The sequence below is a fragment of the Dermacentor andersoni genome, chromosome 3, assembly GCF_023375885.2.
Source record: "Dermacentor andersoni chromosome 3, qqDerAnde1_hic_scaffold, whole genome shotgun sequence".
In the NCBI taxonomy this organism is placed as follows: domain Eukaryota; kingdom Metazoa; phylum Arthropoda; class Arachnida; order Ixodida; family Ixodidae; genus Dermacentor; species Dermacentor andersoni.
Genome location: NC_092816.1, coordinates 110,920,911 through 110,943,855, shown reverse-complemented (window position 1 = coordinate 110,943,855; position 22,945 = coordinate 110,920,911). Strand labels below are relative to the sequence as shown.

At 47.7% G+C, this 22,945-nt stretch overlaps 1 long non-coding RNA gene across 1 annotated transcript; it reads left to right on the top strand.

Annotated features, from left to right (window-relative positions):
- Positions 1-685: 685 nt before the first annotated feature.
- On the top strand, positions 686-10,174 carry LOC129386326 (uncharacterized). The gene is made up of 3 exons (XR_008613750.1): positions 686-769; positions 7,407-7,479; positions 9,872-10,174. It is a non-coding gene; the product is annotated as an uncharacterized lncRNA (long non-coding RNA).
- The last annotated feature ends 12,771 nt before the right edge of the window (positions 10,175-22,945 follow it).

Here is a 22,945-nt window from a genome sequence, read left to right as displayed (position 1 = left end):
AGCTTGTCAATTTTCAGTCTTAGTATGTATCTACTTTGGCACCTGAAAAGCACACCCAAGAAACCTCATACGTAAAAGTTTAGTACACTCTCTTTAATTTTGGGAACTTTCTTGTATTTTACGTTCAAAGTTTAAGCTGCTCAGGAAATAATAAAGCACTATTCAGCAGCCTTCGGTTAAGCGGAGGTTTCCCGCTATATCTCATGGTCGTGTACGTTAATGCTGCGAAAACTATATTTTCTTCTACTACTTTAGCAGCAAAGTTAGCTGTTTGTGCATAATTCAGCGTGTAAAATTTTTAATTCTTGCAGGCCTCGTGGCGGGTTCCCGTGTGCAGATGGTTTCAAAGTGTCATATTTAGATGTTGCATCTTACTTTCGAAGTTGATAGATGGTTATATTATCCCTTTCCGCGAAGTCACTGAGCTTCCAATTCGTGGAAGGCTGCGGCTTGTCTCGACCTTTTCCTTTCCTGGAGTTCACCCCCTTCCCGCTGTTTTTCCTCGGCTCTTCAAAATGCGATGTACTAAAGAGCAATGCACTCCTGCCGTATATTTCGATATCTTCGAGTTGCTTATGTTATCTTTCTAGTTTTCTTCAACACGTGGAGCGCACACGTAGAGCACGGTATACGTCACTACTATCCTACATATAAGCAACATTCAAGTTCCTCGAAAGCATCGTTTTAGGAATCAAGGAAACACATTTTCGAAGATGGGAAGGGCCTTCATCTTAATTGTTTTCCTGGCGTGCTGCATATCGGCATCTTTGTAAGTACACTGTTCAAAACGCCCACGTTGTGAGAATGTTGTTTTAGTCTTTCAGCTGTCGTTTAAAACTCATGGCTTAATATTACTATTAGAAGCTTCAGAAATAATCAGCCTGTCCTGCCAGGAAGAGTGACATCTTATAAGTTCCCTTTCGCATATATCGTGGCATTCTGTGCCTTTAGAAAAAAGCGATCTGACCCCGCTATATCGCAGGTATGGGATCTACAATTGAAATTTGTGGTCAAACATCGGCTGCTTAAATAGCACATTGCTCCGTACAATTACACATATCTAGCCGCGATGGCAATTTGAGAAAATTTCGAAAGCGGGACGGAAATCGACAAAATAACAAATAGCCGCAGTAACGCTCGGTAGCGGTTTGCCAAGACTCGTTTACGCAAAAGACTTTCGCAATTACTCATCGCCGCATGGACCATCGAAATACTGTGCCGATAGCCAATTTCCGAGGGATGCTTGTATGGTGGTCAACAAAAACGAAAAAAAGCAATCTATACGAATTATGAACCGACGCGTTTAGAAGAATGAATTAGCAAATGCATTAAAAGAGCTAAAAGGTTCGCCATTCCGAATGCCGAATCCCCGCTGCAGGAATCTTTAAAAAACACAACATAAATAATGAGCAACGCTGACATACGGAAAAAGTTACCGTCTTTTACACCAAAGCATGGGAGTTGAATTGTTTCATGAGGAGTGTTCTGCGAAATGACCTATTGTGCTTTCAAAAGTCTTTCATGTAATTCTCAGTTCACTTATAGCAATTGTTTTGAAAATCCTTGGGATTTACTTGCATTTAGTAAGAAATATGTATTGTGACCACGCAATATGGTCCAAAAGTTTTAAATGCGAAAGCATTATGTGGACCACTAGGTATACGTAGTCGGCGGGGGGACCTATCGATGGTACCAAAAATGACCGACGGTGCAGAGTAAAAACACGTCATAAATGCTCTGTTTGGCGTCAAATTTCTCAGGGAGGATCCTGTCTACAAATTCAATTAGTAGATATCGAAAGGACAATTTTTTTAATATTTGTTGTGCTTGGCCATGCCGAGAAGCTTGTCGGTCGAAGAATGCTTCGGAATGCCCAGCGCCCTCTTGGTTGCCTTGCGTATAATGACGTTCAACTAGTCTCTGCGTTTCTTCATTAATTTGAGGTACGGCGCTGCGGAAACGATGCGTGACGTCACGAAGGCCTGGACGAGCGTCAGTGCATCGTCTTCATTCAATCCCCTTTGTCTGTTTCTGACTGTTCTGATCATGTACGAAATTTGTTCCGTTGAAACCTTGATTTTGTCGGCCTACGCCCCCCCCTTGCCATTGTTCTGGAAGATGACACAAAGGATACATGCTTGCCCAGTTGGCGTTATGGTCGGCCCGTGGATGGTGATGCGGACGTTCTCTTGGTCTTCTTTCTTTCTTCTTGGCTTGATGACGAGTAACTCTGACTTCTGTGGCGAGGAACTGATGCCGCACAATTTAACGAACTCGTGCACGGTCTTTGCCACTCTCTGTTCTCCTCCATCCAACTCTCCGACCCTGCCCTCGACGTCCACAGAAAGATAGCGTCTGCATAGAGAGCGTGATCTATGCCCTCTATATCTTGAAGCAAAGCCAGGACAAGGAGGAGTGCCAGGTTGAAGAGAAGCGGCGAAAGAAGTGATCCTTGCTTGGTGCCTCTATCTCCCAGGGCTATCGGTTTCGACTTCTCCTCTCCAATTTGGATCGTTGCCGTTCTATTGCTTAAGAAATCCTGCACATATTTGAATGTTCGCTTTCCACATCCCGTTTGGTGCAGGATACGGAGAATGCTTTCGTGTGTGACGTTATCGAAGGCCCCTTTGAGATCGAGTGCCAGGATACCTCCTGGTATAAGAGCCTTCTCTTGCTTCATGACCAGCTCGTGTAGTTGCACCAAGACGTCTTGCGTTCTCAGGTGCCTCCGGAATCCGTACATGGTCAGTGGCATCTGATAAGTGACGTCCAAATATCTCTGTAGTCTCTTGAAAACCACACGCTCGACCACCTTCCGCACACACGACATGAGGGAGATGGGGAGCAGATTGTTGACGTGGGGTGGTTTCCCCGGCTTGGGAATGAAATGTACCTCTGCTTCTTTCCATTCTTTTGGTAACGAACCCTTCTCCCAGGATGCGTTGGCGAGGTTTAGCAATTCAGCTCGGCTTTTGTAGCTCATATTTTTTAGCATCTTGTATGTAACGCCGTCAATTCCCGGTGCGCTGCCTTGATTACACTCATCGATGGCCGCAACCAGCTCCAGTTCGCTGAAGGCTTAGTCCATCTCGACGTTGTTATCCCCTTCATACTCGTGAGTCGGGTTACCGCTCCTTTCGGTCTTGAGGTATTTACTTGTGAGTTCACAAATGAGCTTCTCTCCGGCCCCGTCGTAACTGTTGATCGTTCGTGTGAGGTCTCGAGCGCATGCGCTCTTGCTTTTTAACAGATTTATCAGGTGCCGCAACAGCTTCCAAGTCTTCTTCGTAGACATTGTGCCTTGCAGGTCGTCACACATCTTCATCCAATTTTCCCTGCACAGTTGCTTCATATACTCGGTCACCTGCTTGTTGAGCGCGTCTATACGTCTTCGAAGCTCCCTGTTATGTCTTTGCCTCTTCCACCTTCGAGTAAAACCGTGCCTGGCCGCCCACATGTGACTAAACCTGCTGTCTTCGAAGGGACTTTGCGTGGTCGTAGTAATCTTCTGCGTAAAGTTCTTTACAAATTCGCGTTGCTTTTTGGCCCACGCCTCATACGTCTTGGTCTTGGTCCTCGTCCTCGCCTTCGCTGTCTGCACTTCTACGTAACCGGTCCCAGTCTGTAATGTTGGCTTGACCCAGTTTCGCCTTGATGTCGGTCCCCCCGAGGGTTACACAAATTATATCGTGATCCGAGCCAAGATTTTTCCCCGTGTTACGCCAAGTTACGTAGAGGTTCCCCCGAACTAGCGTCAGATCAGAAGTGGTGTCTGACCATGCTAGTGCCTGTCCTGGTCGTTACGCCCGGTTCGTTGACCACCTCCACGTCGTGATCCTCTATAGCTTTAACCATTTGGTTTCCTCTTTTGGACGAATATTGGTAACCCCACATCGTGTGGGCGGCGTTGAAATCTCCAAGCCCTAAAATCGGTCTTGTTCTTGCTTCTTTAACGCAGTCCAATATGGTGCCCCCCGCCACTCTTCTGATGTGAATTTCGACGCAGCCTCGCTGAGCGGTCACGTGCTCTGTGGCCGCCACGTTGCTGCGGACCAAGATCGCAGTACCATTTTCGCTAGGGTCCGTATACGTTATGTATCCCGCGAGCTTAGCCCGGCCGTTGGTCTCTTGTAACGCTATGATATTGGGTTTCTGGTCCAATTTATCAACGTATAGTTGTAACTCCCCTATTTTGTTTTTAATACTCCTACAGTTCCACTGAAATAACATCGCAGTCTCTTTCTGCTTTCCTTCGGTCTTTTCTACCTTATTTTCTACTTCTCATTTTCGTCATCTACGTCATTTCGTCATTTACGTCATTTACGTCATTTACGTCATTTTCTACTTTATGAGCGGTAGATTTGCGCACAGAACCAACTTTTCGCGGCTTGACCCGTAGATTAAGTCGTGATTACTTCATCTTAACAACAGTGAGATGCTTATTTTTCGCATCCAACGTCATGACTCTAACGGAAAGTTGGCTGCATTTGGCCTCCACATTATCCATTCTTACTGTTAGACTGTTCACTTGCGCAGACATTTGGGAAACTTGGCTGGAGATTTGCGTAAGCATGCTCATGAACGACTCCATTGTCGGAGGAACGGCGGCCTCGGCCTTCTCTTCCTCCATGGCAACCACTGCCGTTTCTGTCTGTGGAGTTTGCGTCACTGACTGCCTCAACGCAGGTGACGTGATCAGCGCCGGTGGCGTGATCAGCTTCGTCGCCGCTGGAGCAGCGCTGGTGGTGTCTCTCTTGGGTACTGTTCACTGTTCTTTGTTCTACTGAGCGTCTCGATACGCTCCATCATTGCTTTTATCTGATTGTTTTGGCTCTTCATTTGATTGTTCTGCCTCGCCATTATCTCCTTGAGTTCCAACGAGTGTCTACACTCGTTGTCTTTGGAAGGGCGGAAGGAGGGGTGGGGAGGGAAATTGCTATTGTCAAGAGCGACGGGAGACCCCGCTGCCCAGCCCACCTGCTTCTCGGCGCCATTGCTCCACCGGGTCTTCGACTTGGACCTCGAACGAGATTCGCGCCTACGAGGCCCAGCTGCCCATGGTGACCTGGTGTAGCTCGTGCTTCTCCCTCGCCTTGTCGGGGACCGGCTGCGAAGGCCGCCGGGCGCCTGCCACGCAGTCTGCTGCCACGCTGGCCCCCTCGGTTGCTGTCGCCGCTGCTGCACCTGTTCTCGTTGCTGACGTTCCCAACGCCGTTTAGGAACGACGTATGGCGTCTTGAATTTCGCTGTACACTCCTTGTCCGCGGTGAGGTGGTTGCCCCCCTGGAGGCTGCACTTGGGGTTACTGCAAACGCGGCTTTCTTCGGGATTCTTCATGCCGCAACCACGGCATATATTGTCTTCTGGGTTAGGACAAACGTCCATCTGGTGACCGAGGCAACCACACCGGTAGCACATATGGATCTGCTTGCAATACCGCGGACACTCGACCAGCAGTTTGCCGTATCTGATGTAGTTCGGGACGTAGTCGCCGTCGAATGCGATGGCCACCGTCGTCGTCTTGCCGATGCGGTTGGCTTGAAGCGCGGTGGGATTATACTCTTGAACGATGTAGTGGTTGATTTTTTTAATAGTGTCCGTCATCGGGACATCCCTGATGACGCCCGTAACGGTGCCCGGGGGGGGGGTCTCGCAGGCGATGACTTCGTGTGCCGTGCCGTTGATAGTGAGGCTTCTGACTGCCGAGTAGCGGTCTGCGTTCTGTCGTTTAGGTGTACTGATAACGACTATGTTTTGCAGTTTCTTCGCGCACACATTTTGCGTCACCTCCTCGCCACTCACGTTCGCAGCTTCGACGATGGCTCGGTTGATCTCGAATCCAGATAATTCCCCAAGGTTCAGACCTCCCCTGGGACGCCTGACGATCTTGATATCTTGCCTCGGCAACACAGGCATCTTCGCTGTCTTGGATAGCTTGCTCTTGAAATTTTTCCGCGGCGGGCGACAATTCCCGGCAGCCGCCGGCCCCCCGTTGACCGGCGTTAGACTTAGCTTGCTCTCTTGCTCCTGGGCCTTCTCCCCGGCGACGCGCCAGCCAAACTTCTTGGAAACTTCCTTCGGCATTATTTCTTCACCCTCCACTTCTACATGCATAGCGGACGCCATTTCCTTGAAGCACTTCTCCTCCAGGTCCCCGGCAAGGTCGATGGCCCCGCCGGAGCACGCCTAAGCACGGCCGCTAGGCCCTGCTTTCTTGAGGCTTAGCTCGCAGCGACACTGTGCTCGTAGAAAAAATGCTCCTAAATCGGAGAAAAATGGTTTCCCACCTCAAATTTTGGTATCCACACGGTCCTTGTAACTTCTCGGATGCCGTTGTGTGAGAACTTGCACGAGCTGGGGTGAATTACCGGGCCTTTTGCCGAAAAGTCGAGGAGCAAACGTGAGACGCGTCAGCTCATACCATGGTTCATACCCGCCACAAAAAGAAAACACATATAGACAACACGAGCGGTCGCCCGTGTTGTCTATATAAGTCTTCTTTTTTTGTGTGTTAAATTGCGGCAAAAAGCGTGTCTTTTAGCAAGCACCAGCTAGGCCAACAAGCAGTTCTGTTGCAACATGTTTCTAGGCCACCCGTGTTGTGTATATATTTATTCCTTTTGTGTGTGTTAAATTGCGGCAAATACATGCCTTTTAACAAGCACCAACTAGCCAAAACAAGCAGTTCTGTTTCAAAAAGATTGTTCGTCACAGCGTCCCTACAACTTAGCTTTCGCTGTCAAATGCAGCAAATGTCATTCAAATCCGCTCAGCGGTTGCCTCATAAATCAAAGTTGTGTATTAGACGCATTTATTATGCCTATGGGAATTCTCGCCGAGCTACAGCTTTCTCTCCTATCAAAAGTATGCCAGAGACGCAACTGTGATTCGAGCACATTTGGGTGAGGCAAAATGTGTACTATGCAGTGAGGCGCACTAAGCACTAAGCAGATTTGAGGAAAGCATTGTGGCCGGCACATACTGCGATACTTGTGGCGTCTGTGCATATATTTAGGAAGTCACAAGCAACACAAGAGTGAACAATTAAGGAAAAAACTGCATCGAAAAAGGCACCACGTTCTTCTCAGATGGTGGTGATTCTCCAGGCAACAACAAAAAACAGTATGAGCGCTTTTATCTAGATATTGTGGCTGTCGCAAGGATAAGTTGAGCGCTTACAAACTTAATAAAACCTGCAGATGTCGTTTGTTTGGAGTTTATTTTGCAGTGGAGGATATTCACTGATTGGAAGAACTGAAAGGAACTAGAGGAACTCTCGTTGACTTTTGAGTATGTGACGTGTCGCTAGTTGTAAATGCACTGAATACTTTATTGATATGCGTCACCTTTTTCTTCACTCAATTTTCTAACAAATAATATAAGTAACTTTTGTCCTTTCATTCCAGTTCACTCCCACAGGGAATCGGCAATCTCTCAGCGAGATGGAATGACGAAAATCACTGGTGTCCAAGCGGAATGGTCAGTGACGTTTTTTCCACCTGCTGTCCAGCCCGGTGCTTGCCCTTATCGTATAGCCTTTCTTTTTCTTCGTTTCTCACAGCTTCTTTTTACTTTGTAGGACACGCTATAAAACCATGCTGCTGCACTAGTAGAGAACGACGTAACGATTTTGACGACATCGTGCACTGGTGGCAATTTCTATTAACACATGAGAGACAGCAAAGTGATAGCACTGTGACGGCAAGCTTACACGTCGCAAATGCTTTATTTTCAGCGTTAATATTTCTTGCATTTTATATGTTTCATGTATTATGTCCAGCAAAGTGGCACTGACGATTATCCTCAACACCAACCTGGATCCAGCATTATTTATTAATTTTGCTTACGTCCATACCACACATTTGTCAAACCAAATATCGTGTTTTCGGGACCTTTATATTATGTAGTTAATTATGCGCCACGAACTGATGCGCACCTGCATGAAAATATTTCCTACAGAAGCGTTTCTCCGCGAAAGAAGTGTCAATTTGTTACGTAGTTTAATTGTAAAATTATTAATTTTCTACATTTCACGCTTTGCCCTAGTATTCCTAAAGCTGCGGTCAATTTTATTTTAAAAATTTGCACCGCGACTCAATGAAAACTACAATTTCAACAGGCACTTCAGGGAGCGCCTAACAGAATTCGAGCAGTAGACATGTCGAAGTACACCAGTATAAGATTATGAGCTACCGTTGCGCTTTCAAACTAGAAACCTCTAATCCAACATTTTTTTATCTAAACTTACACCCCTCTTTACTTTTGTTTATCGCTTTTCTTATGCAATAAATGTTACACACGCGACAAAAGCTTGTAGCATCCTCAAATCGCGATCAGATAATTTTGGAACGAAGCACTAAACATCAAGGAAATAACAAAGCAGAATGAATCAAAGATCACATAAATATTTCGCATATAGGTTGTGGAAACAACGCGTAGAGGCGGATATGAATTCAGGAAATTCACGTGAAAGCTACGAACTCTACCCACTGGGCCACATAGAAAACACATTGCAGTTCCGCAAACTAGTGATATATACACGTGTAATTTCTCACAAACGTTCGCTTTGTTCTATTAGGACTTTTACACTGTCCAAGCCCAGAAAATATTTTGCTAATGCTAAAGTTGCACGTAAATAGTCAGAAAGGAAACGTAGATTTGCTTCGAGTGACGGCAGCGGAATGACTCGATGCAACCCTGAGACATACCGTTGCCATTTATGATTTATTACTGCATTCCAGTGCTAGATCAGGGTGGGAGTGTTTATGTCGCTGTTTGAACTGTTTATATACCCCTTGAAATAAAAGATAGCCTGGGACGCAAAATAATTTACAGATAAAATTGCTATTCATTGTAATTTTTACGTTATCTTTATATTGATTTTATATTCATTAAAAAACATACGTCTCGCATCAAGAGAGAAAATGTTAATTTTGCTCGGAACTCTCCTTTACACTCGCTCACCACCCGCTCACCACCAATACGAGCGGTAATCTTATTTTACAGCTTTGTGATGGCTCACCCGTACCCCTAATAGGTGACGGTATCAGCTTTATGGTGGCTAAACAAGTTTAAGTAAGGGTGTAAAGGCAAAAGAAACGCTTTTGAAACCAGTTAAGGGTAACTATTACTAGCCTCTGGAAAAAAATTCAACCTTTTGAGGTGTATCGTGTCGCGAAGCAATAACATTCATCTGTCTAGTTTGCGTTTTGTTTTTTTTTGATAACTATCAGCTTGCTTCCTTACTGTCACAATTGATATGCCATGCTGATCCTTATGATGCCTGTTCGTGACCTGAAAGTACCGCGCGGGCAGCGTTAAAGAGAGACAAGCAAGATAAATAACTACTATTGTTTGGCGACAAGATTAGTTCCAAAACGTGCGATTTCTTTATACAAAGCTTGCATAACAACATGTCCATGTCACCACTGTGGTGCTTTGCTTATGATAAGTATATCTTGTTCTGCGGCCGCCGTTGCAACACCGCTTTTCGCGGCTGTCGTACACAAATCGCGCCACGCAGCCACTTGCTGCATGCGTTTCACATGATACAGGCTTGAAGCGGCCTTATATAATTCAAACTGGTTTTATCCGCGAGCAACTTAAAACTAATGCAGCTTAAAAGTAATTTCAGTTAAAGGTATGCCAAGAACCATAAATTGCGCTCTCATCCGAGAAGCCTATTTCTGTAGGGGCCGGTGCCATGATCGTTCGCTCTCCAAGTTTCGCTCTACCAGCACCGGGAGCAAGGCAGAAGTTGCCATGATTTCGTAATGCCCAATAACATCTAATAAACAAGCAAAAAAATGTAATTAAACAATAGGGTAACTTTTTTTGCCTTTGGCATACAGATCGCCTTTGTCTCTTACAGTGTCAGAGCGACAGCGACTGCGGCGACTTGTGTGTGTGTGCTACGCAGACCAACACAAACAGAAAATTCTGCGTATATCTACCAAGCGGAAAATAATGTATTACAACAAAAGAAGCCTGCCACTTGTCTGAAGCCTATCCTGTGGAGTGCTAAAATTTCGCATGCTAATATAATACGTTGCTATTGCTAAGGCTCGACAGAGCTCGTCTTGTACCGAGCAACGGTGAAGAAAGTTTTAACGAAAATTGGGGCTTTTAATGCGGATAACTTCTACGTTCGGCTTAAATAAAATGTGTGCGCACTCGTGGTACTTCCTGTTTTATAGTGACATTCTGTGTATTAACTACTACACCTCTGTTGTGAAATCATTTCTACGAACATAACGGGTGTTTCTCCGAAGGCTTTAGGTAATATAAAGAAATGACGCGTGGCACGAAGCCCAATTCGAATCCTCGAACTGTATTAGTCGAACAGGCAGGTAATATTTAAACCAGAAATTGTAATGGTTAATACAACAATGAACAAGCATGTACTAATTAATTGTGAACTGGTTACCTTACTGCGCACACTGCAATTCACAAATTGTAGCCAGGGAGACAGCAAGGCGGATTCAATTAGAACCTATTCCCAGGATGACATGAGTTCTAGATGTTAATTCCTTAACAATGCGAAAGAAATACATTGGTGGCCCCAGTTGATATCGTGCTTTGATGCATACAGCGATGTTTTTTTTAAGACGGAAGTGTTAAGGGCCATGGTCGAGCATCAACTCCCTGTAGTGGATGTGACGTCAGTGCGAACGCGTAAAATATGCTCTCTTCACCGCGATGGTGCCCCCATCTAGTAGCGGTAAAGCCACGTACTGCACTATCACACCAACGAGCGCCGACACTGAGCGCTTCAGTAGTCTCAGTGCACAAAGGCTCCAACGCGGTGTAGCCAGGGGTAGGCAGTCTAGGCCTTGTGGTGTGCTTACGACGCAGTTTCCGCAGATTGTTTGGCTTTCGCGTCCGATTAGCCTGTGATGACTTCTTTGAACATGCATATGGAGATCTTATACGCCACCTACTGCTTCGCATGCGGTGGCACGAACTATGAGGACTGCGGCTCTAAGCTGCGCAGAAATGCAATGACGTAGATGGGCGAATCTCGCTTTAGTCCGGCGAGAGACACGCCAGTGTGAAGGAGAACGCCTTCGCGTGTTCGCGGCGCACGCAGCGAACTGGGCCACTCGCATTCGTGACGCTGAGTGCGTCGCAACTAAACTGACTTGCCCTAGACACTACGGAGCCGTAATAAAATGCTAGTGCCTTCGCCGAAGCGGCTCGTTAGCAGGATGCCACTCGCCAACAGGACGCCGCACCCGAAGGAAACCTGCAACACGGTCACTGACTCGAAAATCGTTCGCAATTCGCAGCAGTGGGCCGTGAGTTCACGAAGCAAACATGCAACGGCTTCTGTGAAGACATGTTTCACTTTCGTGTTTGTCATATGTAAGAGGCATGCAGCGCAGAAAGGAAAAAGAGGACGATGTGCACGTATCGGTCCGAACGGCACGAGCCCTTCAGGCCCGTGACCCGAGCTGTGATCGAGAGAGAAGCGGCGCCGAGCTGGGATTATCGACGTGGCTCTGGGCCACAAAAGGTGTAGCGTCAGCATCGCACTGGCAGCGGGAGCCATGGAAGTTAGATCAAGTCCGTGACGCTGGCGGTCCAGTGTGTGGCCGTCGACTTCGGCGACGTTCGAGCGAGTCTTCTTGGGCCTGCTGCGGCCTTTCACGGCAACGTCGGGCACTGCAAGAAGGATCCCCCTTCAGAGGCAGACCAGCACGTACGACAGTCCCCGGGGCGTCTCGTCGGCGCTAGAAGAAGAAGCAGCGGCCTAACCCGGATTTAGGCCTAACCGTTGGCAAATATCGGGGAACCCAGGATGAACTCAAGCTCCAGCAAACATACACGGGAATCCGGACCGGGCATCCGAAACCATAACCTCAATATACGGGACCTCCGAACGATAGACTTGATGCACCCATCCCGTGTGCGAAGGTATACGCGGCAGCACAGAGCTTCAAGAAAAACAAGGCACCAGGCCGCGACGGGATCACCAACGCCATCTTGAGAAACCTAAGCAATGAAACCCTCCGAGTTTTTACACCGCAGCTTAAAGAAGAAATCTGGACACCCGGCGAAACATTACCCGAGGATCAGACTACCACTCACATAGTCCTTATATCGAAACAGGGAAAACCGCGCACGCTCAATCAACTACGAGCGATCTCGCTCACGTATTGCCTGGGCAAACTTTTTGAATGAATCCTACTGACTCGAATAGAACAACACATGGAGGAACATGGACTAGACCCCAATTCCATATACGGATTCCGGAAAGGCATCTATTCCTCCTCCTCAGGAATGTCTTCCTGCTCCTCAAGGAAGAAGTCCTAAACGCACAACCGTGCAGCAACAACATACTCCTAGCCCTCGACATGAAAAAGCCTTGGATAATATAGCACACGAAACCATCCTAGATGGCCTCGCCGCCATAGGATGCGGAGAGCGAGTATATCAGTACACCGTGGCTTTTCTCAGACACCGCAAAGTCCGCATCGGCATAGCAGGCATACAATCAGACATATACGATCTACCGCAGAAAAGTACTCCGCAAGGATAAATGAAATATCCTTCCCTCTTCACCACCGGACTTAGAAAACGTGCATTACAACTGCAAAACTTCCCAAAACTCGTATATGCCTTCTATGCCGACGATATCACCCTATGCGCAACCAAGGGTTCATACTTCTACAGAGACAACACATTACTGACAGCTATCGAGCACACCGAGCCATACCTAACCGCAGCATGAATCGGATGTACCTCGCACAAGTCGCAGTACCTTCAAGTCCGGCCCAAGCGAGCTAAGAGACATCGAGCCCCACCAATACACCTTGCGATTGCCGGGCAACCTATAAGTCGCGTCCCGACAACACACTTAATAGGTATGCGCGACCAGAACAACGGCATAAATGGAGCGTCAGAGAAATTAAATCAGGTTATAAGAAGCCTCGCATCACTCGTCGCCAGAGTAGCTCACAGAAAAGATGGTTTCACAGAGGACGAAACCTTAAAACTGGTACAAGCCCTCGTCATGCCGTGTCACGTTCGCACTCCCGTATCAGGTCAAGCGCAAAAGCGAGACTGAGCGCATGGACACTCTTATAAGAATGGCATGCATAAGGGCCTCACAGGTACTGTCAAGCACAAGCACAAATAAATTACTAGCGCTAGGAGTATACAACACCTTTTTCTAGCAAGTACCACGCTCATAGCGCAGATGGAGCGCCTCAACAAGAGACAACAGGGAAAGCACCTTCTTCAATTGCTAGGGTACCCGCTGACACCCCATTACTGCGAAGAAGAAGCACAACTCCTGCCTAGAGAGGACATTTTAGTAGACTCTATCCCCGAGAACATGAACCCCACCCACAATCAAGAAAGGAAAGCAGCGCGCGCCCGCATGTTGTACAAACGATGTTTGAGAGACCCAGATACATACTACACGGACGCTAGCCCGTATCTCTCGCGCCACGTCGCGAGACGTAATACACAATCGCAGTCGTCAATCAGGCGAACCTCGTAGCCTCTGCCTCCATCCGCGCCCCGTGCAGCACAGTAGCAGAAGCAACAGCAATCGCTCTCACACTTCGCGACGCCAACAGCAAGCGAAGATCCGCCTGTGTCCTTACGGACTCACAAGCGGCATGTCGTTTATACATGAAGCGGTCTGCACTGGACGCATGACAGAAGACGAAGAAGTGAGCTAGGGGAGAAGTGAGAACGAAGAAGTTGGAATAAAATGGCGCACGTCACCCGTCTCACTGAGGTTATGTCATTTCTGCAGCCGTTCTAGTTAGAAACGCTATATTTTGGCTCAGCCAACAGTTTTCGAAGACCAGCCTTGCGGGTGACATTTTTCGTCGACCAGGCGTCATCGGAGTCGGTTGTGTTCACCCGATACCAAGTTCACGGTGAGTCAGCAACAGACTTTCCTTTCGAAGTTAGTTCTACCGCGCTGATCAACGTGGGGGTGCAACAAACTGCAATCAGCCGCCAAGCCCTCGTGCCAACAGGATTGGTGACAGTGAATCTACAACTGCAGACAATGAGCGAACTCGTTTTGGAACCCATACGACGTGGCACCCTCAAAGAGGAAACGCCTGCCGGGAAAGTGAGCCTATACATGACTGTTATGGAACTGAAAAGGCACATTATGGAACAGATTGAAATAATGAGAACTTTCGTCCAAGCGCGAAATCGAGAGTAATCAGCATGAGGCATTGTTGAACTGGATGTTTTTGAAAGAAACTGGCAAAGTGTGCACTACTAGCTGTGGTTTTTCGAGTATGCCTGTGACAAGAATACGTGGCACTCCGACAACACAAAGATTTTGAACGTGCGCCGCTATTTGAGCGGTATAGCCAGAAAATGGTATCATGTGCAACTCATCGATCACGGAACATGTCGGAGCTGTGGAAAAGCAACTTTTTAGCGGCTTTCGAAGGCAACGCAGTAGAAAGATAGGATGCGGCACTACGGTTCAGGTTACAGGTGGCTCTCTGCTTGAGTACCATCTTGAGAAGCGTCGGCTATTGTATTCTGCAGAACCGAAGCTGTCGTCTTCTGCTGTTGCAGCTTTGATAACGCAAGTGTTGTGTATCGAGATCCGTAGTCCTCTCCAGCCCAAAGGACAAAGAAAATTTGATGACCATCTGAACTTCTACAGACCTCAGTGCCAAGAATTACATTGAGAAGACAGCCAGGTGGTAAAACAGAGCAACTTGATTCTCGTTAGCTGAGTGAGCATCTAGAGTCGTTGCCGTCATCTGAATGTGAAGATAGCTTCATAAACAAATCACTGGGAAGCGTCAATCATGACTGTGAGGATGGGGAAAAACCAATCACCACAGGTCACGGCAACCTACTTCCACATAATCTGTCTACCGTGTATCACAAGCCCCAGAAAAAGAGCTTCAGTGAGACAGCGTATTTGGTGTCGTCAAGCTTATTGTACGCCCCCATTAAGGTAGACGGCATTGAAGTGAAGGCTCTCATTGACAGTGGAGCTTCGGTATCAATTATCAACGAGACTCGAGTAGATGCCGATCGTCTGCACGCTGGTAGAGAATAGCGTGTCCAAGCCTACGATGGGTAAGTGACCATGCACAGTTAATGGCTAACCCTGGCTATTGAACTTCAAGGACATGCTATTACCAGTGACGTATTGCCAATTTCCAATGTCATCTACAATTTTATTTTGTCCAGCCCAGACATGAAAAAACTTAAGATAAACCTCTATTGGGACGACAAAGTAATGGCCGAAGACACGATAAGAACAGAAGATCCTGGTGAAGAACCTGGTGTATCAAGGCTAATTTTTCACCCGGAAGACATCAAGACTAAGTGCCCAGAGCTTACATGCATGGGTAGCTACCCTCCAGCAATAAAATTACATGTCGTTCCTTTCGAGCTCGCAGATAAAACAGTGGTTCGTAGAAACCCCTATAATATGTCCAGAGATAAAAAGGTGTGGCTGAAGAAGGAGTTGCAAGAAATGTTGGACGCAGGTATCATCCGGCCTTCTGTATCCACATTTGCTTCTCCTATAACTATTTCACCAAAAGAAGACGGGACATTCTGCCTCTTCACAGATTACCGGGCTGTCAATCGTCAAACTCAACTGATACCTTATCCAATGCCGAGAATCGACATCAGTGAAGAAACTGGTGGTTGCCGTTGTTTTTCACGAATAGACCTCTGCAAGGGCTTTTGGCAGATTCCACTAAGTGAAGAAACGACGTACACCGCGGTCATAACCCCATTTGACATATTTGAGTACAACCACCTACAATTTAGTTGGAAAAACTCCTCTGCGTGGTTTCCGAAGATTATGACGGACACTCTGGAACCTTACCTGCGCATATTTTGCAATGTGTACATCGACGACATCATCATCTACTCAAAGACAAAGACAAAGAGATCTATTACGCAAACAGCGTAATAGATCTCCTCAAGGCTGAATGTTTTAAACACACAAAGACGCTCGTCTGCGACAACGGGTCGGCTTTCCGGAGTGCCAAATTATCAAAGTGGGCACAGGAGCACGGCATAATGATCAAGTATTCTTCTCCATGCCACCCGGCAGCAAACGGCCTAGCGGAACGTTCCATACGAGACATCAGAGAATATCTGAAGATGTATCCAGACTTTGCCGGTGGCTGGAAGTGCTCTCTCAAGGCCGCTGTGAAAGATCACAACAGATTGTACACCACTGGTTTAGACTGCAGCCTTCATTTTGCAACTTTTGGTATAGCGCGCATACTTCCAGCAGATCGTGAGCTAGGCCTCTTAGAGAACCTCGAAATCGCAGAAGTAAGGAAAACTCTCAAAGAACAGGAGGTCTACAAGCGCCGCATGAAGCGAAACTTTAATAAAAGCCACAGTAGCGAGATACCGGACATACAACCTGGAGACTATATCCTTCTAAGTAAAGGAGCTGTGCCTTCAAATTCTAAATTTAGCGGACCATTTCAAGTGATTAAGACTACATACCAGTATGGAATATTCAAGAATGCCTGGTGCACCGGGGCCTAGGGTCAAACTGAGTGCGCCTCTATTGGAAACATAATAAAGTATTACCCCACGAGGTGTAATTAAAAGAAGTGCGGAAGAGTGAAGTAGTCTGCGCTGGACGCATGAAAGAAGACGAAGAAATGAGCTAGGGGAGAAGTGAGAACAACGAAGTTGGAATAAAATGGCGGACGACACCCGTCTCACTGAGATTATGTCATTTCTGCTGCCGTTCTAGTTGAAACGCTACAATACATGCATGGAATACTCCCTATACAAGCCATGCGAATCCTCGGTCACTCACTAGAATGGACCCACGGTATCGTCTGGTGCCCCGGGCACGAAGGCCTGCGGGCAACGAAGAGGCGGACGGCGCAACTCGAGGTCTCACTAGCCGAGCGGCAGACCACAGCGTTGTTCAGCCCCCGACGGACCAACGAGCGCCCCACGAGTTATTAAACACAAGTCAACAGGTACTGCATGAACAACGTCTCGAAAGAATACATATGCTCCCCCACACAACGCTCTCAATAAACTCTAGGCTAGGGACTGGCACTGCCTGCAGACAAACACATACCCATATTGTCTCGTCTACACGCCATCTCCTCAGACAGATATACGTCCCGGACATGTCCCTGGTGTAGCAATAACACAGCGACACTCGCGCACAAAGCAGACGAATGCATCGACCATCCGGGCGACACGATTTCGCCCGGAGTCCCAGAAAGCACAATCACTACGTGGTCTTGGGAGGCGAGACTCTCCGAACTGCACCTGGAATGCCAACTGGCGACCCTCGACCAGACATGGTTAGCCGCGATAGCCACTGGAGCTCTGTCAGAGGGAACCACCCGGGAAGAAACCGCGCAATGATTTATATAATAATAAAGTTTCACCATCGCCACCCCCACCACCAAGGCAGCAACGCTTATGGAGTCGGCGAGAACACCGACTATGACGAAGATCCGACACGCTTCGAACTCGGAAGATATCATCATCATCATCATCAGCCTAGTTACGCCCACTGCAGGGCAAAGGCCTCTCCCATACTTCTCCAACTACCCCGGTCATGTACTAATTGTGGCCATGTTGTCCCTGCAAACGTCTTAATGTCATCTGCCCACCTAACTCTCTGCCGCCCCCTGCTACGCTTCCCTTCTCTTGGAATCCAGTCCGTAGCTCTTAGTGACCATCGGTTATCTTCCCTCCTCATTACATGTCCGGCCCATGCCCATTTCTTTTTCTTGATTTCAACTAAGATGTCGTTTACCCGCGTTTGTTGCCTCACCCAATCTGCTCTTTTCTTATCCCTTAACGTTACACCCATCATTCTTCTTTCCATAGCTCGTTGCGTCGTTCTCAATTTCAGCAGAACCCTTTTCGTAAGCCTCCAGGTTTCTGCCCCATATGTGAGTACTGGTAACACACAGCTGTTGTACACTTTCCTTTTGAGGGATAGTGGCAACCTACTGTTCATGATTTGAGAATGCCTGCCAAACGCACCCCAACCCATTCTTATTCTTCTGGTTATTTCAGTCTCATGATCCGGATCCGTGGTCACTACCTGCCCTAAGTAGATGTATTCCCTTACCACTTCCAGTGTTTCGCTACCTATCGTAAACTGCTGTTCTCTTCCGAGACTGTTAAACAGTACTTTAGTTTTCTGCAGATTAATTTTCAGACCCACCCTTCTGCTTTGCCTCTCCAGGTCAGTGAGCATGCATTGCAATTGGTCTCCTGAGTTACTAAGCAAGGCAATATCATCAGCGAATCGCAAGTTGCTAAGGTATTCTCCATCGACTTTTATCCCCAATTCTTCCCACTCCGGGCCTCTGAATACCTCCTGTAAACATGCTGTGAATAGCATTGGAGATATCGTATCTCCCTGTCTGACGCCTTTCTTTATAGGGATTTTGTTGCTTTCTTTGTGGAGGACTACGGTGGCTGTGGAGCCGCTATAGATATCTTCCAGTATTTTTACATATGGCTCATCTACACCCTGATTCCGTAATGCCTCCATGACTGCTGAGGTTTCGACTGAATCAAACGCTTTCTCGTAATCAATGAAAGCTATATATAAGGGTTGGTTATATTCTGCACATTTCTCTATCACTTGATTGATAGTGTGAATATGGTCTATTGTTGAGTAGCCTTTACGGAATCCTGCCTGGTCCTTTGGCTGACCGAAGTCTAAGGTGTTCCTGATTCTATTTGCGATTACCTTAGTAAATACTTTGTAGGCAACGGACAGTAAGCTGATCGGTCTATAATTTTTCAAGTCTTTGGCGTCCCCTTTCTTATGGATTAGGATTATGTTAGCGTTCTTCCAAGATTCCGGTACGCTCGAGGTTATGAGGCATTGCGTATACAGGGTGGCCAGTTTCTCTAGAACAATCTGACCACCATCCTTCAACAAATCTGCTGTTACCTGATCCTCCCCAGCTGCCTTCCCCTTTTGCATAGCTCCTAAGGCTTTCTTTACTTCTTCTGGCGTTACCTGTGGGATTTCGAATTCCTCTAGGCTATTCTCTCTTCCACTATCGTCGTGGGTGCCACTGGTACTGTATAAATCTCTATAGAACTCCTCAGCCACTTGAACTATCTCGTCCATATTAGTAACGATATTGCCGGCTTTGTCTCTTAACGCTCACATCTGATTCTTGCCTATTCCTAGTTTCTTCTTCACTGTTTTTAGGCTTCCTCCGTTCCTGAGAGCCTGTTCAATTCTATCCATATTATAGTTCCTGATGTCCGCTGTCTTACGCTTGTTGATTAACTTAGAAAGTTCTGCCAGTTCTATTCTAGCTGTAGGATTAGAGGCTTTCATACATTGGCGTTTCTTGATCAGATCTTTCGTCTCCTGCGATAGCTTACTGGTTTCCTGTCTAACGGCGTTACCACCGACTTCTATTGCGCACTCCTTAATGATGCCCATGAGATTGTCGTTCATTGCTTCAACACTAAGGTCCTCTTCCTGAGTTAAAGCCGAATACCTGTTCTGTAGTTTGATCCGGAATTCCCCTAGTTTCCCTCTTACCGCTAACTCATTGATTGGCTTCTTGTGTACCAGTTTCTTTCGTTCCCTCCTCAAGTCTAGGCTAATTCGAGTTCTTACCATCCTGTGGTCACTGCAGCGTACCTTGCCGAGCACGTCTACATCTTGAATGATGCCAGGGTTCGCGCAGAGTATGAAGTCGATTTCATTTCTAGTCTCACCATTCGGGCTCCTCCACGTCCACTTTCGGCTAACCCGCTTGCGGAAAAAGGTATTCATTATACGCATATTATTCTGTTCTGCAAACTCTACTAATAATTCTCCTCTGCTATTCCTAGAGCCTATGCCATATTCCCCCACTGACTTGTCTCCAGCCTGCTTCTTGCCTACCCTGGCATTGAAGTCGCCCATCAGTATAGTGTATTTTGTTTTGACTTTACCCATCGCCGATTCTACGTCTTCATAAAAGCTTTCGACTTCCTGGTCATCATGACTAGATGTAGGAGCGTAGACCTGAACAACCTTCATTTTGTACCTCTTATTAAGTTTCACAACAAGACATGCCACCCTCTCGTTAATGCTATAGAATTCCTGTATGTTACCAGCTATTTCCTTATTAATCAGGAATCCGACTCCTAGTTCTCGTCTCTCCGCTAGGCCCCGGTAGCACAGTACATGCCCGCTTTTTAGCACTGTATATGCTTCTTTTGTCCTCCTAACCTCACTGAGCCCTATTATATCCCATTTACTACCCTCTAATTCCTCCAATAACACTGCTAGACTCGCCTCACTAGATAGCGTTCTAACGTTAAACGTTGCCAGGTTCAGATTCCAATGGCGGCCTGTCCGGAGCCAGGTATTCTTAGCACCCTCTGCAGCGTCACAGATCTATATGTGCAACGACAAAACTCAGTAAGAACGGTCCTGTCTAGTAGCGTGGCAGCCGTAGGCTAGGGTGGCGTGACTTTCGAGGAGCAAATGGCAAGGACTAACGTAGCCGGTAATAAGGACAAGTTTAGTGATTATTACGTATGCTGCATAAATGTTAGTATTTCTCCATTGAGTTTTAGTTTGAGTGAGCTTGATTTTGAGTTTGGGGTAGAGTGTAACTAAAATCTGTTAACGGGCTGCTCTGCATCTGTATTTACAAGAACGCCTCTAGGGCCCTGAGGACAGCAGCCACCCTTTACATGGGCTTCTGCTTTATTCGAGCATGAATGTGAAAAAGGCCATTCATTAATGAATGGCCCGGCACTAACTACCTCATCAAAACCAGCAAGTAAAATGGTCCACGAGGGCGTGAAAAGGCAACGAGACATCAGAACACCTGTGAGTGAATTTTTACCTTTCTCTGTCAAGGAAACTACCTTGAAACCACAGACGCCTCGCTAGGCCTAACGACGAAAAGCTCTATGCCACCATGGCCAGCAGGGGAGGACACCACCACCTCTGCTTTTTTGGAGGTTTTGGTCCTCCTTAGCTGAGCAGAATCTCCGGCATGTGTGATGACCGAGTCCCTCGAAGGCGCAGTTGCGTCTATTCCAGACTCTACTGCAAGATAAAGAAAATTGTAACTGTAAAAGCTTCCTTATTGAGCATCTGCAGCAAAGGCCGCAAGAAACATAATAACGCCAGAATAATAACGCCGGAGACTGGCTCATCCACAGCAGCCTGCGTTGCACCGGCCCTACGAAAGAGCAAGCTGCGCCGTCTCCCGGGGCACGCAAGTTCTACCGCAGCAGAGTTAGCAGGACTCCACCTTGCTGTGGACCTACTTGCAGAGGAGCTACCAGCGACCCCGGCAGCCATCTTCTGCGACTCCCAGGCGGCGGTGTTCTGCCTGCAGAACCCTGACAGGGCTAGCCTTGGGGTAGCGCTACTCTCTTCAAGACTGACGGCCCTTCAGGACGCAGGATGCTCAGTATCTCTGCATTGGCTACCGGCACACATGGGGATCCCGGGCAATGAAGAGGCGGACACTCTGGCAAAAAGTGCCCACCACTCAAGCGTCCCCCTCAGCCCTGCTGTAACGGCCGCAGACTTCTCGAGGCACAGGCTGCATCGGCACATCATCGCCTGCCACCCGGAGAAACGGGTATCCCTGGGCCGGCCTCCACGGCCTCTTCCACAGCATGGCCTCCTACGAAGGGATGCCTCGTTGCTGCTCCAACTGCGAGTTGGCTGCTACTGGACGGCAGCCCGCCGGCACCGCCTTGAGAAAGCCACCTCGCCAGCCTTTGCCTCCTGTTGTGAACCAGAAACTCGCGAGCACCTCCTGCTGGCCTGCCCTGCTCACCTGGAGCATCGCGGTCGACTTCTGCAAGAAGTCGACCGCGATGGGGCTCCTATGTTCACGACAGGAAGATATCCTTTTCCCCTGTCGTAATCAGCTACCAGCCTTGCTAAGTGTCGTCGAGTACCTTGACTCGTCGGGGCTCTCGGCGAGACTATAGGACATTTCCACAAAGACGGATGGCCTAACGGCCATCCCACCACCTCGGGCTTCCTGATCGGCCACTACTTCGCTTCCATCTCTACGACCCTATACCTTTCTCCCTCCTACCCTCTCTCTCTTTTAACCCCATCCCCTCCACCCTGCTGGTGCTGAGCCGTGCTCCCGCAGGGGTTGCAGAAAATAGCGCTAGCCTTTTCTCCTTCCCCACAAGAACCACTTCTCATGTGGAGGGAAGTCCTCCCAGCGCATAGTCTTTCAGCACCTCACAAGCCAGTTGTAAGATTAAGGGCACATCGCAAATACACTCTACGGCTTGTGACAACACCTGTCCACTCAACATATCCTCGTACAGCCTAAAGAGGACCTCGTTCACCGCGTTGGCCAACAGAGGAAGAGCGCCATCCGGGAGTTAATGACAAGGAGGCATTTGACAATGACCCACGCGCCGCTGTTCTCCGGAAGCTATGAGACGCTAATTGCTAGGAATGAATATATGACTTCCAAATATTCTTGGAGCTCTGTACGGCCACCATCGACCCGGCAAATTTCAAGACGATCAAATTTTTTGAATAGCGGAATAGGCACTTTGAAAGATTCAGTTCTATCGGCCCTCCGGTTTAATATTGCTACGCGATAACTCTGGAAGACTCTCGATGAAATCGGCGGCATACGACGCGCCTTATATGTCGACAATATATCAATTTGGATTCGAAGCGCCTCCCCAGGACCGCAACAAGACGCCATTCAGGAAGCCGTAGACTACTCCAACACTACCCTAATAAAGCGCGGTTTCGTCAGTGCCCCAACGAAATGTGTACTCCGGGTACTTAAAAGTGGGACACGAGAAATACTCCCAAGAGATGAAATTCCAAATAGGGAAAACTGTCTTGACAATGTACCTGTCCCTCGAGTTCACCCCCTCCGCATGTTTGACCTATACATCCCAAAAGACGGCACAGGGGCCACAACACCACCGAAACTTAGGCTACCGTGATCCAAGT